This window comes from Anopheles coluzzii, chromosome 3 (genome assembly GCF_943734685.1).
Source record: "Anopheles coluzzii chromosome 3, AcolN3, whole genome shotgun sequence".
Taxonomy (NCBI): Eukaryota; Metazoa; Arthropoda; class Insecta; order Diptera; family Culicidae; genus Anopheles; species Anopheles coluzzii.
Window position 1 is genome coordinate 51,254,897 of NC_064671.1, and position 13,250 is coordinate 51,268,146.

The following is a 13,250-nucleotide window of genomic DNA, read 5'->3' on the forward strand; positions in this document are numbered from 1 at the left end:
TGATCAGTTGATAAAATATTCATTTTTAATTAAAATTATTCTCATACACGATTACAAAGTTCTTGTTCATTTTTGATTACGGATCTTATAATATTTTTCTTGAGGTTTTATGAATTAGACACATTCATTAGGATTAGATGTACGTGAATGTAGTCGCCATATTTTAACAACACTTACGAGTATTTCCTAATTTTCTATAGCAAAACAAAGTTTTATGACTCTGAATTTCTAATTATTAAATGATTTGCTTGGTTGTTAAGTTTTAAGAAAATCCCTTGTTGAAATACTTACAGAAGTTTATCCACATCTGTTGTAATGATAGCAAATGCAAAAAAATGTTTCATCTTAATTTATGGAAAAAATGTTTGCAAACATTGGAGTACTGCAATAATAATTAATCCTTCTTTAATAGGAGAAATCCTTCTTTTTCTTAAACTCCTAAACTGTGTTGCACCGGTAATATATAAAATAAATAGTTGGTATTTTTATATTAAATTTTACACCGAGCACTGTGGCATTATCGTGTATTTAAACGTAGAGCTCATTTTTCGTACTTCAGTTTTAAACCCAGAAAATAAATGTTGAATAAATGCTATCGACTTTTGAAAAAGCCATCGTGAGCGAACAGTGTTAAACACCAACGTACATACATAAATATTACTACACCACCTACCATCACTCTACGGACAGTCTTTTTCGAATAGTCTTTTTTTTTCAGAGTAGATAGAAAAAAACAAAAAATGTATGATTTGTGCCAAATGCTTTATCATATCCTTGTGTGTGTGTGTTTTTTTTAAATTAGCATAATCATTATTGAAGGGTTCTACGATACTATCCAGCTTTTTTATATGAAGTTTGACAGTTGGCGGCTGAAATCTTATCAACACTCAATAAAAACACACACCCCCAATCGTATGTCGAATATCTATGAATATAAAGTTTATAACCGAAGTTGAAGAGTTGGAATCTATGATATTGTGCATTTTATTTAAAATAATGTTCAATAATGTAATAATTATATTCCAAAAGCCGTACACAACATAGATATTCAAGATCGGGTATCAGATCAGGTAGATCAGTAGCTTGGTATTGGCAAGGTTTGCGATCGCCATGGGCGCCGGGTCTTGGGGGCGCCTTATTAATAGTCTCCATAATACCAAATGGGCACTTCAAGAGTCATACAAAATAATACTACACCTACAAATACAAAAATAATAATCGCACAGTGTTTTTTTTTTACAATTCAGGAGCAACGGTTCAAATAGGCTGTATTGCTTAATAATCGCACAGCTATATTTTCTCCTCGTTCATTTGTTTTTTTTTTTAAACAATATATTTCAGGTTTTTTTTTATAATTTAACAGTTCTAAACTAATTCCTCTTTATTTATCCTAAAGAAATAAAAACATCCTTAAACATCAAATAATAACTTTAGGCCGCGGGGCCACGGGGCTTTCTCAAGCTGAGAAAACGTTCTCAAGCACTCATTTAATTTTCTCAAGCACTCAAAACTTGTTCTCAGACGCGAGCCCGTGGCCGTCGTCAGTTTTTCTCACTCTGAGAAACTGATATTGCCAATCAAGCTTTAGTTGTAGTTTTAAATAGGAAATATGTTTTTGATCGCATATTTTTTTAAATTTTTTTCAATTATAAACATTGAATACATTTTCCAAAGTGATTACCGGAAAACAAATAGCACAATTGCTCATATTTCAGATAGCCAATCGCTGCCTCGTTAACTTTCTCAAAGATTCTCAAAGATTCTCAAAACCGATTTTGTTCCGATTCGACAAACGCTGAGAACGAGGATTTCTCAAAAGCACTCATGAGTGCTTGAGAAAATGAGCGCTGAGAATCCCCATGGCCCCGCGGCCTTAAGTTTCTAGGTCTACAGCAAATACAGGCGTGCCCCGAGTTACGACCCCCTCGAGTTACGACGATTCGCCGGTACGACGATTTTGATTTTGACAGCTAAAAGTTGTCATTGACTAGAAATTTAAGTATTTTTTTGAATTTCTGGGCTGATGACCGTTAAACATACATTTCGAAAGATTCTAAAACTACCCGATCTTTGATATCTATGTTGTGTACGGCTTTTGGAATATAATTATTACATTATCGAACATTATTTTAAATAAAATGCACAATATCATAGATTCCGACTCTTCAACTTCGGTAATAAACTTTGTATTCATAGATATTCGACATACGACTTTTTCGACTTACACCTTGCTTTGGGACATTTTTCCGGTACCAATTACAGTCGTATCTCGGGGGACACCTGTATCCGCAGTACGCGATAGGCCGCGGGGCCATGGGGATTCTCAACGCTCATTTTCTCAAGCACTCATGAGTGCTTTTGAGAAAACCTCGTTCTCAGCGTTTGTCGAATCGGAACAAAATCGGTTTTGAGAATCTTTGAGAATCTTTGAGAAAGTTGACGATGCAGCGATCGGCTAACTGAAATATGGAGAATTGCGCTATTTGTTGATCGGAAATCACTTTGGAAAATGTATTCAATGTTTATAATTGAAAACGTTAAAAAAAAAATGGGATTAAAAACTGTTTTTCTATTTAAAGCTCTAAATAAAGCTTGAGTGTCTATATCAGTTTCTCAGAGTGAGAAAAACTGTCGACGGCCACGGGCTTGAGTCTGAGAACAAGTTTTGAGTGCTTGAGAAACTTAAATGAGTGCTTGAGAACGTTTTCTCAGCTTGAGAAAGCCCCGTGGCCCCACGGCCATACTCGATATACGCGAATTCGCAGTACGCGATTCCTCTAAATTTGACAGCTCCATGTGTTTTTTTGCACTTATTTTAATTCTTTGAAATATTTTATGCTCTTTTTTGGATTTCCCTAATGTTCTTAAAGCATTTTGCATTAAATTTGTGGAAAAGTAAATCTTTTTACCAAAAAACATTAATTCATAACTCTGTGGAGATATTTTTTTAAATGATAGCGTATATCGGATAATCGGGGCGAGTATGGGCTTCGAACGACGAAATCCGTTCGCCGCGGTTGTCAGAAGGCGCTCACTTGGCGCTCAGTTTTAAAATAACGTACCATTGAGAGACCGTAAGAAGCGCATGAAAGAATGAGCATCTACCTGCCGGGGTCGAACGTTCCCGTTTGTATGGGGAGAAATCCGCGAGGTTTTGCGCTGCGGATTTGGAACGAATGTTGTTCAATAAAACTTTTTGCTTTAAATTTTGTTTTAATTGATTGAAGTGAATTGAACTTAGAGATATGTAACATTTTGAAAATGTTTTGTGGCCAATAAAAAATTTTTTTGATCAGTTTTGAAAATGTATATAAAAAACATAAAATATATCGGAATATAAATATACATACCAAAATCTATAATAATATAGTTAAATAAGAACATTACATATATTTAGATATATATATAATATATATAATATATATAACATATATTATACATAATATACATATATATATATATATATATATATATATATATATATATATATATATATATATATATATATATATATATATATATATACATATATACACATATATAAATATATATATATATATATATATATATATATATATATATATATATATATATATACATATGACATGATATATATGATATGATATATGATATATGATGTATATAAGTTTAGTATAAAAGTATTTATCAAATTTTATAGAAAAATATCATTTTTCATCATTTTCAAAATATCACATTTTCACCATGTAAATAACGCTTATAACTCTTTTAAATAAAATCAATCAGTATTTTTATACATTTTTATAAAGTAAATCCAATCCTGTCGTCTCTCCTAAATTTGAATTATTTTAAATTAAAATTTCAAGAAAGTGAGTAAAGCTGCCTTATAATTGATAACAAATCGTCCAATATAGATGTAACGAATGAAATCCAATACCAATGGCAAAAAAAATCAAAATTCAAAATTTAACCATCCTTGAATCGTAGATATAATCGTCTTTAAGTGCTTGACAGTTGTATCTCATGGTTCTCATTCTCTCATGAGCGTCGAACGGATTTCGTCGTTCGAAGCCGGTACTCGTCCCGTGTATATCCATTTTTCCTTTTTCATTCAGAACTAGACGAACGTAATTAATAAATTACTTCATTATTACAATTTTTTTACTTTGTGCGAAATTGCTTAGTTCGCACCATATCTTCATATTTTGTACGTATTAAGTGGGTTTTCTTTAAAAATTCGTGTAACATTGTATACATACTATAATTTATAATGCAATATAAGGGTTTCTATTTTCTCACAGATTTAGCAATTCGGTGAAGCTACCATTTTCCATTCGAATAATTTTTCTCTATATTTTTTGTTTTTGTTTATGAGTTCATAATATAAACTTCGTTCCTGTGAGTTCATTTTAGAATTGTTAGCGTTTTTCCATATGCTCTTCCATTATAAATTTTGATATTTTTGCATTATGCGGGGGATTTCTATTGATAGCAGATTTATTTTATATAGATGTTACGCTGTTTGTAAGTAAAAGTTGTTCCTGTATGTCGTTGGAACATATGCAATTTCAGTTACTATTGTTTTTATACATGGGATTTAATAATAATAATAATAATAATTAGATTTAAACATCCTCGTATTTTTGGCAACGCAAGTTGATTTAGACTTATCCTAAATTGGTTAAGAGTTCTCTTGAAGTTTCCTATTAGCTTCAATGTTTTGCCTAAATGGTATGAGCTTATTGTTAGAATTGAGCCCACATACCATAGCATTAATATAAAAAATGTGTTACATAGAATGATATTTTTTTTAAGTTTATGCCTCTATCTCAATGTATCATAAGGATCTGTGCATTTTTTATGGCTTCCCAGTTTAAGTGAACCATTAGTCTCAAGGAGTTTGTAATCGTGATTCAAAGAAATTGGATTATTTCTTCTGTATGGAGCCATGGTATGTGCATTATTGAGAATTCAAAACATTTTCCGTTATCCATTGCGGCTGTTTTGTTCCAATTTACTTTAGCTCCTGCTTCATAGCCAAACTGTTCAAATATGATTTTAATAGTTTCAATTTTACTGCGTGAGTTTGTGATGATAAAAATATCAATATGCGTTAATTACATCATCCGGAATAGGATAAATGTACCAATTATGGACATACTTTGTCAACAATTCCCAGGAAGGCGAATAAATTCGTTTTTTACACAACAATGTGTTTCTATATGGATTTTGGGAGCCTGAAAAGTGTAAATCCTGCACATATATTTTAATTTGCTTGGTTTTAATCAATAATCCCTGAAAAATCTAATAACTGCTTGAAAATGTACCAATTATGGCACAGTGTTTCTTTTATGGTCTTAACAGGGTTCCTATTATGGCCATATATTTAAAATCGTGTATTTTAGATGCAAAACATCCCTTCATGTGATGAATTTCAAATAAATTAATGAAATATAATTCAGAACCAAAAACTCTTCTTATTCTTCTTTGGCACTACAACCGTTGTCGGTCAAGGCCTGCCTTTACCACTACTGCGACTTGGCTTTCAGTGATTTAATGATTTTGCCCATAGTAGGATAGTCAGTCCTAAGTATTGGGTCATGGTCCATATTCGGATTAAACTCATCACGAGGATGTAGTCGAGTAAGACAGAAACAAAAATTAGCATTTATAATTTTAGACACATTTGATAATATGATTAATGTCGTTTAAAGCAAATATTTAAAAAAAAAACTTTAGAAATGGCTTCTTGTTCTAATTTCATGTGAGGTTGCCATAAATTTGACAGTAGCTTTTTATCTCATTTAGTTATTTTGGTTTATTTAATTCACTTTAACATAAATTCAAAACATGATTTTAATTTATATATCTTAACATAAAGAACGAATGATTGATCTGGCTGCGCCCAGGTCCAGATGGTATTTTAGCCAGTGTTCTTATCAATTGTAATTTTACATTAGCTCCATTCCTAACTAAAATCTACCAGCTTTCATTTATTCTAAAACTTTCCCCACCTTATGGAAATCTTGCTGGCTTTTTCCCATCCATAAAAAGGAAAATCACGCCAATGTTAATTGTTGTGGGCAGCCGCGCGTGCCGACCGCTGGACTTACCGTGGCAGTTGCGCTGCCACCGGTCAACGTCCACAGGGACGACAGTGTGTACACGCACACTGTCGCACACACTAAGCGCGCAAGGCTTAGTGTGTGCCGAGCGCCACACAGGCAGAGTGTATACGAAGGCCGATCGAGCAGGAGCGCTCGGTGCGGCTGGCGCGCGGCCTACGTTTTAACGTGTTTGTATTTCGTGTATATTATTTATAATGTTAAAGTTCTAATATGTGTAAATAAAGTAATAAGTGCAAAAGAAAACAGTTCATAACATTAATAATTATCGTGGCATCGCCCTGTAATGTGCATGTGCAAAGGCATTCGAATCGGTTTTACATCCGGCAATATCCAATGCCTGCCGGTCTTGAATAAGTCTTCAGCAGCATGGCTTTATGACTGGACGTTCAACAAGTTCCAATCTTATGACCTTTGTTTCCTCTATTTTTCAATGCCTGAATAATGGTATTCAAGTTGACGTTGTCTACTTAGATCTGAAAGCAGCTTTTATTCGTGTCTCAAATTCTCTACTTTTGGCCAAGCTTAACAAACTTGGATTCTCATTTACTCTCATGGAATGGTTTCAGTCTTACCTTTCAAACCACTCGTACCGTGTCAAAATAGGCAACGCGTTATCTGATAACCTTTTTTGCTCCTCTAGCGTACCCTAAGGTAGTGTCCTTAGTCCCCTCCTTTTTCTTTTGTTCATAAATGATATCTGTTCAATCCTTCCTGTCGATGGTCATCTCCTCTTTGCAGACGATTTAAAAATCTTTCTGCCAATCGCCGCTGAGCGGGATGGCCTTACCCTTCAGCTTTTTATTGACTCCTTTTGCCGCAGGTGTTCATCCCACTATTTAAATGTTTGTCCAGAAAAATGCTCTGTGGTGACCTTTTTGCATGCTCGTAGTACATTTATACATAATTATTTTGCTATGGGTACGCAGATGAATCGTGTTAATTTAGTTCGTGACCTTGGGTTACTGATTGACGACCGACTAACATTTTCTGTTCATGGGGCCTTTCACGATTCTAGTCAGTTTTTGTATGGAGTTTGACAGTTGGAGGCTGAAATCATGTAAACACTCCATACAAAACCACACATAAAACTAGCCTGCAATTTTCAGTCTAGATTACAGGAGTTTCGAGGATTATATAGACATGTTCAGCGAGTTGTTGATTCGTTCAGGCATATAATAGACTCTTTCAGCGAGATATTTCATATTTCATATTTCATATTTCAAGTTTCTTCAAATTGTCAGCCTGATGGTTTCACAATTCCTAAATCTAACTAATTCCTAACTTAACCCATCTTAATTCCTAATGCTAAAGCGAACTTTTGAGCACATGAAATCAGATATTGGATTAAAATACAAACATAAGAAAGAAGAGTAAATAAGATTAGATATGATAGTCGGAAAAAAGAGGATGATAAAATAAAGAGGATAAGTAAGAGTATCAGGGAAAAGGATTATAAAGGATTATAAACGGGGGTGGGGAGGATCTGTGCTAGTATTGAAAGCGCGAACACACAGGAGAAGAGGTTCGTTGGAACCAAATGTGGTGTGACGAGAAACCATATTTAGTGCGCTACGTGCCCTTAAATTTCTGGAGGGTGCGTACAATCCAATCTGCTCGAGGAGAGTGGGAGCATCAATAAGCCCATTGAGCATGCGTCCGATGAAAAGGACGCGCGCTTGGGAGCGTCTTACTTCCAGGGATTCCAGACCTAGCAAATTGCAGCGAGATTCGTAGCTGGGCATAGCGGCATTGGGGCCAGCCATTCGTCGAAAAGCGAACCTAGTGAAACGCTTTTGAACCTTTTCAAATCTTGAGATCCATCCAGAACGGACTGGACCAACGACCACTGAAGCGTATTCCAATGTAAATCTAACTAAAGAACAATAGAGTGACTTGGCGTGGACAATACAATAGTGAGAGGCAAAGTGGATCACGAAAATCTTTGGTGAGTCTATATATAAGCCCCAGCGTTCTAGAAGCACTTGCGACCACCGACTCTAAATGTTCGTTTAGTGAAAATTTATCATCCCAAAGGACGCCAAGATCACGTATAAGGGAGGTTCGAGACAGCACAGAATTGGAGAGCGAATATTCGTAATGGATAGGGTTGCGGTTATGACAGAAGGATATTACAGAGCATTTTTCAGGGCAAAGACTTAGCTGGTTGTAGGAGCACCATAAAGAGAATGAGTTCAGAAACTCCTGGAGCCGAAGGCAGTCGCTGTGCGTTCTGATAGTTAAATATATTTTTAAATCATCAGCATACAGTAAATGACCTTCGGACGGGAGAATTTCATGAACATCACTTACAAAAAGTACGAATAAGAGAGGGCTCAAGACGCAGCCCTGTGGTACTCCAGAGGAGGGACAAAAGGACGAAGAAAAAGTAGTGTTGGTTTTTACACGAATGGACCTGCTGTTTAAAAAAGAATAAAGCCAGTCAATTAACATATTAGAAAAACCAAGTTTTTTTAGTTTTAACAGGAGAAGGTGGTGGGGAACGGTATCAAAGGTGGCCTTGAAATCTGTGTAGATCGTGTCTACTTGCAAACCAGAATCAAGCGAGGGTATGACGTGAGACGTGAATTGCATTAAATTCGTGACCGTCGAGCGGTTTGGCATGAACCCATGTTGGTTCACGCTGATCCAGCTTTTTACCTGGAAAGAAATTACGGAGTGAACTGCAATTTCGAAAACTTTGCTACAAGCCGGTAGCAGAACAATGCCACGGTAGTTTGACACGTCAGCGGAATTACCTTTCTTGAAGATGGGATAGAGCCAGCCCGATTTCCATGAGGAAGGGAAGAAGCAGAGGCGCAGGGATAGATTGAAAATGAATGACAAAAGGGGGGCTATAACCTCAACAGTTTTTTTCAAAAGTGAGGGAGGAATACCGTCAGGGCCTGCAGAGAAAGAAGGTTTTAGTTTTGAAAGAGCTTCTGAAACAGAATGTTCATCGAAGCCAGAGCAGGACACATCAATCACATCTTGGGGGGTATACGAAAAACATTGAGATGCGGTATTGGGTATTTGCGATGAAGGGCTAAAAATATTCGAGAAATGGTTGCGAAAAAGCGAGCAAATATCCTCCGGCGATGAGGCGTATACGGACTCTAAATGCATAGTGCTCGGGAGAGAGCTGCCTTTGCGTCGAGCATTCATAAATTTCCAGAAGGCACGGGGGTACCAGCGGAGGCGCGTCTGAAGGATAAGAATATAACCATTGTATCGAGTGCGGTTATAAAGTCGATATGCGGCAGCTGCATATTTGTAAGTTCTAAGAGCGTTAACAGAACGGGTATTCCAGTATGCACGTTGGTAGCGGGATTTGTCACGCTTCAGGGACTTTAAGGTAGCATCAGACCAGGGAGGGGAACGAGGGGGATTGCGCTTGGGACAACATTGCGGTAGTGTGGATAAAAAGAGGGATGTGAAAGTAGAAACAGCCACATTTACATTTTTACAAGAGTAAAGTTGTGACCAATCTATATTAGAAAGAGAAGAATTTAATAGGTTAAAATCCGTTTTTCTAAAATCGAGCGAGGGAGCGGTGATTAAACGAGAAGAGCTATGCTGAGAACGATTACTGGGGGTAAGTGACCCTGTGATTCTAAGAGACAGTTCCAGCGGGGGGTGGTGAGGGTCTATCTGTAGGATGGGAACTGGAGCTTGCGAGACGTATGCACATGTAGACGTTGCAATAGACTGATTTTTAGGGAAAGTAAAAATTAGATCAAGCTGAACCTGTCTGAAATTACTTACACTACTAAGCTGACTAAGGCTGTGGTAACGCACGATATCGATGAATAAACTTGAAGAATGAGCTGATGAGGCAGGAACTAGGAGCGGCAAGAAGGCGGGAGCTGGGTCCGGGGACGCGTGCCAGGTAATAGATGGAATGTTGAAATCACCGAACAGCAGTAAGCGATCATTTTTCTTCATGCGCGAGATGATTTCGTCGATCGATGCATCTAACGCGTTAAGCGTGTTGGCATTGGCGCTGAGAGTAGGCGGCAGATAGATAGATCCGATGAAGAGAGAGCAGGATGGGAGTTTTAAACGTATCCAGCACTGCTCGAGCGAATCGGAAGCAGGAGAAATCTCACAGGCTGCGAGCTTTCGGGAGACAGCGATGAGAGTGCCCCCGCCGCGAGAGCGTGAGCTGTTGCGAGAATTGCGATCGCATCGGTATACAACGAAGTTGTTATCAAATGCAAGAGATGAGGGAATGTTCTCTGAGAGCCATGTTTCGGTGAGAATGAGTACATGGTATTCTGTATCAGCTGAAGCGAGTCTGAGATCGTCTAGCTTGGTCCTTAAGCCACGGATTTTTTGGTAGTAGAACCGTAGATCATCGATAGGATGCGGGAATGATGCGTGTAAGGGTAGCGGGGCAACAACCGCAATAGGTGAAGCGACCGAAGGTAAAATTTCGAAGCGCTCAGCGGCATGATGGAGAGGGGTTATTGGCGTAGAGGAGCTGTTTGACTGCGCAGTTGTCGCTGCTGGTTCGTCAACAGGGGCGAAGTTGGCGGTGCTGAATCGGTGCGGAAAGACGGAAGTGATTCGTGTACTTGGGTCGCATCTGTTGATTGCCTGGGCCGGGATGGCGGCAGCGGTGGTTGAAGAAAATCCCGGCGAGCATTGTAGTCCAAAAATTCGCGGAATGCGAGGTGAGGGGGCCAAGAGCAGGGCGATAGAGCTTTGGCTTTCAGTGACAGGGGGACCCCGACCTTGAAAGATACAAAGGTAAGTCGCGATTCGTCTGCCCCTTGCTTTACCAATCGGATAACCATGACGTCGCTGGTGTTTAGACGAGATTTTACAAAGGTGGTGAAGTTGTCCGCTGTGACGTCAGGGCTGATGTGTGCGAAGTAGATCCAGAAGCGAGGTTCGGAAACAGTAACCGTTTTGATAGCGTGATCATTGTTTGACGAACTACCAGTGCCATGTAATAGCGGGGGTTGCGATTGTTTTGGTCCCGTGACGTTTGTGTTGGTGCTTGCACCGGTGTTGATCTGTGTTGGTGCTAACGGTGGATAATTGCCGTCGTCGGATATGTGAGTGTCATTAACCGGCCTAGGTGGGCATACATCACGACCAATATCCTGTTTAAGGCTGGAAATTGCGTTGTTGATATCGTTGCGTAGGAGATCTCTAAGCTCTCCCACAAGCGTAGATTTTAGGTGCTGCAAATAAGGAATGACAGCACAACCTTTGCAATACCACTTTAGTTGAGGATTGCACTTTAGGTCCATTATAGAGCCTTTACTGAGGCCTATACAGGTAGGATGGTAAAGACCACCACAAGTGCCACTACAGGGAACGGCCTCGCCGTTGATAGTGTTAGTGCAGGCTATGCAGCTCATCCTGTGCTGTGTGCGATGGGGCTATGACTGCTCGTGTGGTGGTGTGAAGGTGTCGTCAGAAAACTGATAATGGCGCTGATGCGAAGATCCACAGCAGCCTAACTTTTCAGGCGATGAAAACACAATGAACAGGCTCGCAAAACGCGTTAAACTCTCGCAAATTGAGACAATCGCTCAAGTAGCTGCAGCGCAGCCAACAGTGAAAGAGCTTCGCGAGTTGTAACTGGGGTAAAACACTTGGCGAAAGGGGAGCTGAAGATAAGTGCAGCCGACGGCGTTCGCGTTTTTGACGTTTTTATAGAATAGATATAGAATTGTTCGGAAGTAGGCGTTGACATTTTCGGTTATACTGTAGAGCTGTCACTTTTGTACCCCTTGGACTTGCATCATTCTCATCATGAGGTAAACAAACGGTTTTCGAAAAAAATAAGCTTTTTTCAACTTATTTATGTATTAAACAGCTTGGGGAATGATTATTTTCTACTTTTAAGATATTTAAGAATGAAAAATTAAACGTTGCGGCACAGGGTGTAAACATATCAAATGACAGCTCTACAGAATCGCTGAACATGTCAACGCTTACTTCCAAACAATTCTATATCTCGCTGAAAGAGTCTATTATATAAACGAAAAGCCACGGGAGTGACAAAATGCTGACAAATTTTTCAAAATGTGAGCTTTTGTCACTTTTTTGAGCTTTTGTCAAAATTTTGTGACCTGGAGCAGCCAGGAAAAAAAAAGTTGACAAAAGTTGACAAAAATTGACGTTCGTGAAAAAGCGTAAACAAACAGCTATTTGGCGCAGTTGTGACCCATTGTTATGATAATAATGCTAAAATGCATGATTCTAATTGATGTATGTACCTATTTAGTACTTCTTAAACAAAATATCGATGATATTCAGATGTTGGAGCTTTTTTTCGCTCTTGTGTATGTTTTTGGTGCGGCCACGAGAAAAGCTCTTTTTTGCAGTTGACAAGCAATTTTGACAAAGTTGAAAAAAATTTCAACATTTTTTCAGCTCCGTGGCCACGCGCTAAATGCCTGAACGAATCTACAACTCGCTGAACATGTCTATATAATCCTCGAAAACCCTGTATTCTAACCTCAAAGCTAGAATTAGATTCGAGTACCTGCTCGAAAACTGAGGTGGTGTTTCTTCTTCTTCTTCTTTGGCTCAACAACCGATGTCGATCTAGGCCTGCCTGTACCCACTTGTGGGCTTGGCTTTCAGTGACTAATTGATTCCCCCCCATAGCAGGATAGTCAGTCCTACGTATGGCGGCGCGGTCTATTTGGGGATTGAACCCATGACGGGCATGTTGTTAAGTCGTACGAGTTGACGACTGTACTACGAGACCAGCAATACGAGGTGGTGTTTACATTTATCAAAAAAGTGGTGGTAAATCCTCTGCCTAATAATCTGCTCAAAAGTTAATTTCAATGATCCTCGCTGTTTTAAAACTCTGCATGTGGCTCTGGTTCGACCTAAATTAGAATATGCCAGCATTATATGGAGTCTTTCCAGTATTAGATGCTTGAAAGTGTACAGAAGCTCTTCACTAGAGTAGCTATTCGGCGCATAATTCGGCCCTTTTCTCCTCGACCCATATGCAGTCCGCTATCAACTTTTGGGAATTTACTCTTTAGAAAAATGACTTCACACGCCCCACTCGTCGAAATTTGTACTGTCATAACGATCCCTTGCTAAACTACCTCTGGCAGTTAAATACTGATTCCGACCACCTCGACTTTACATGCTCTTTGCCTTCCT

At 38.5% G+C, this 13,250-nt stretch overlaps 1 protein-coding gene across 9 annotated transcripts in view; it reads right to left on the reverse strand.

Moving 5' to 3' along the window:
* LOC120954745 (muscle calcium channel subunit alpha-1-like) overlaps nt 1–13,250 on the reverse strand; it is a 53,814-nt gene that overhangs the window by 6,284 nt on the left and 34,280 nt on the right. The gene's annotated exons all lie outside the window — the stretch shown is intronic.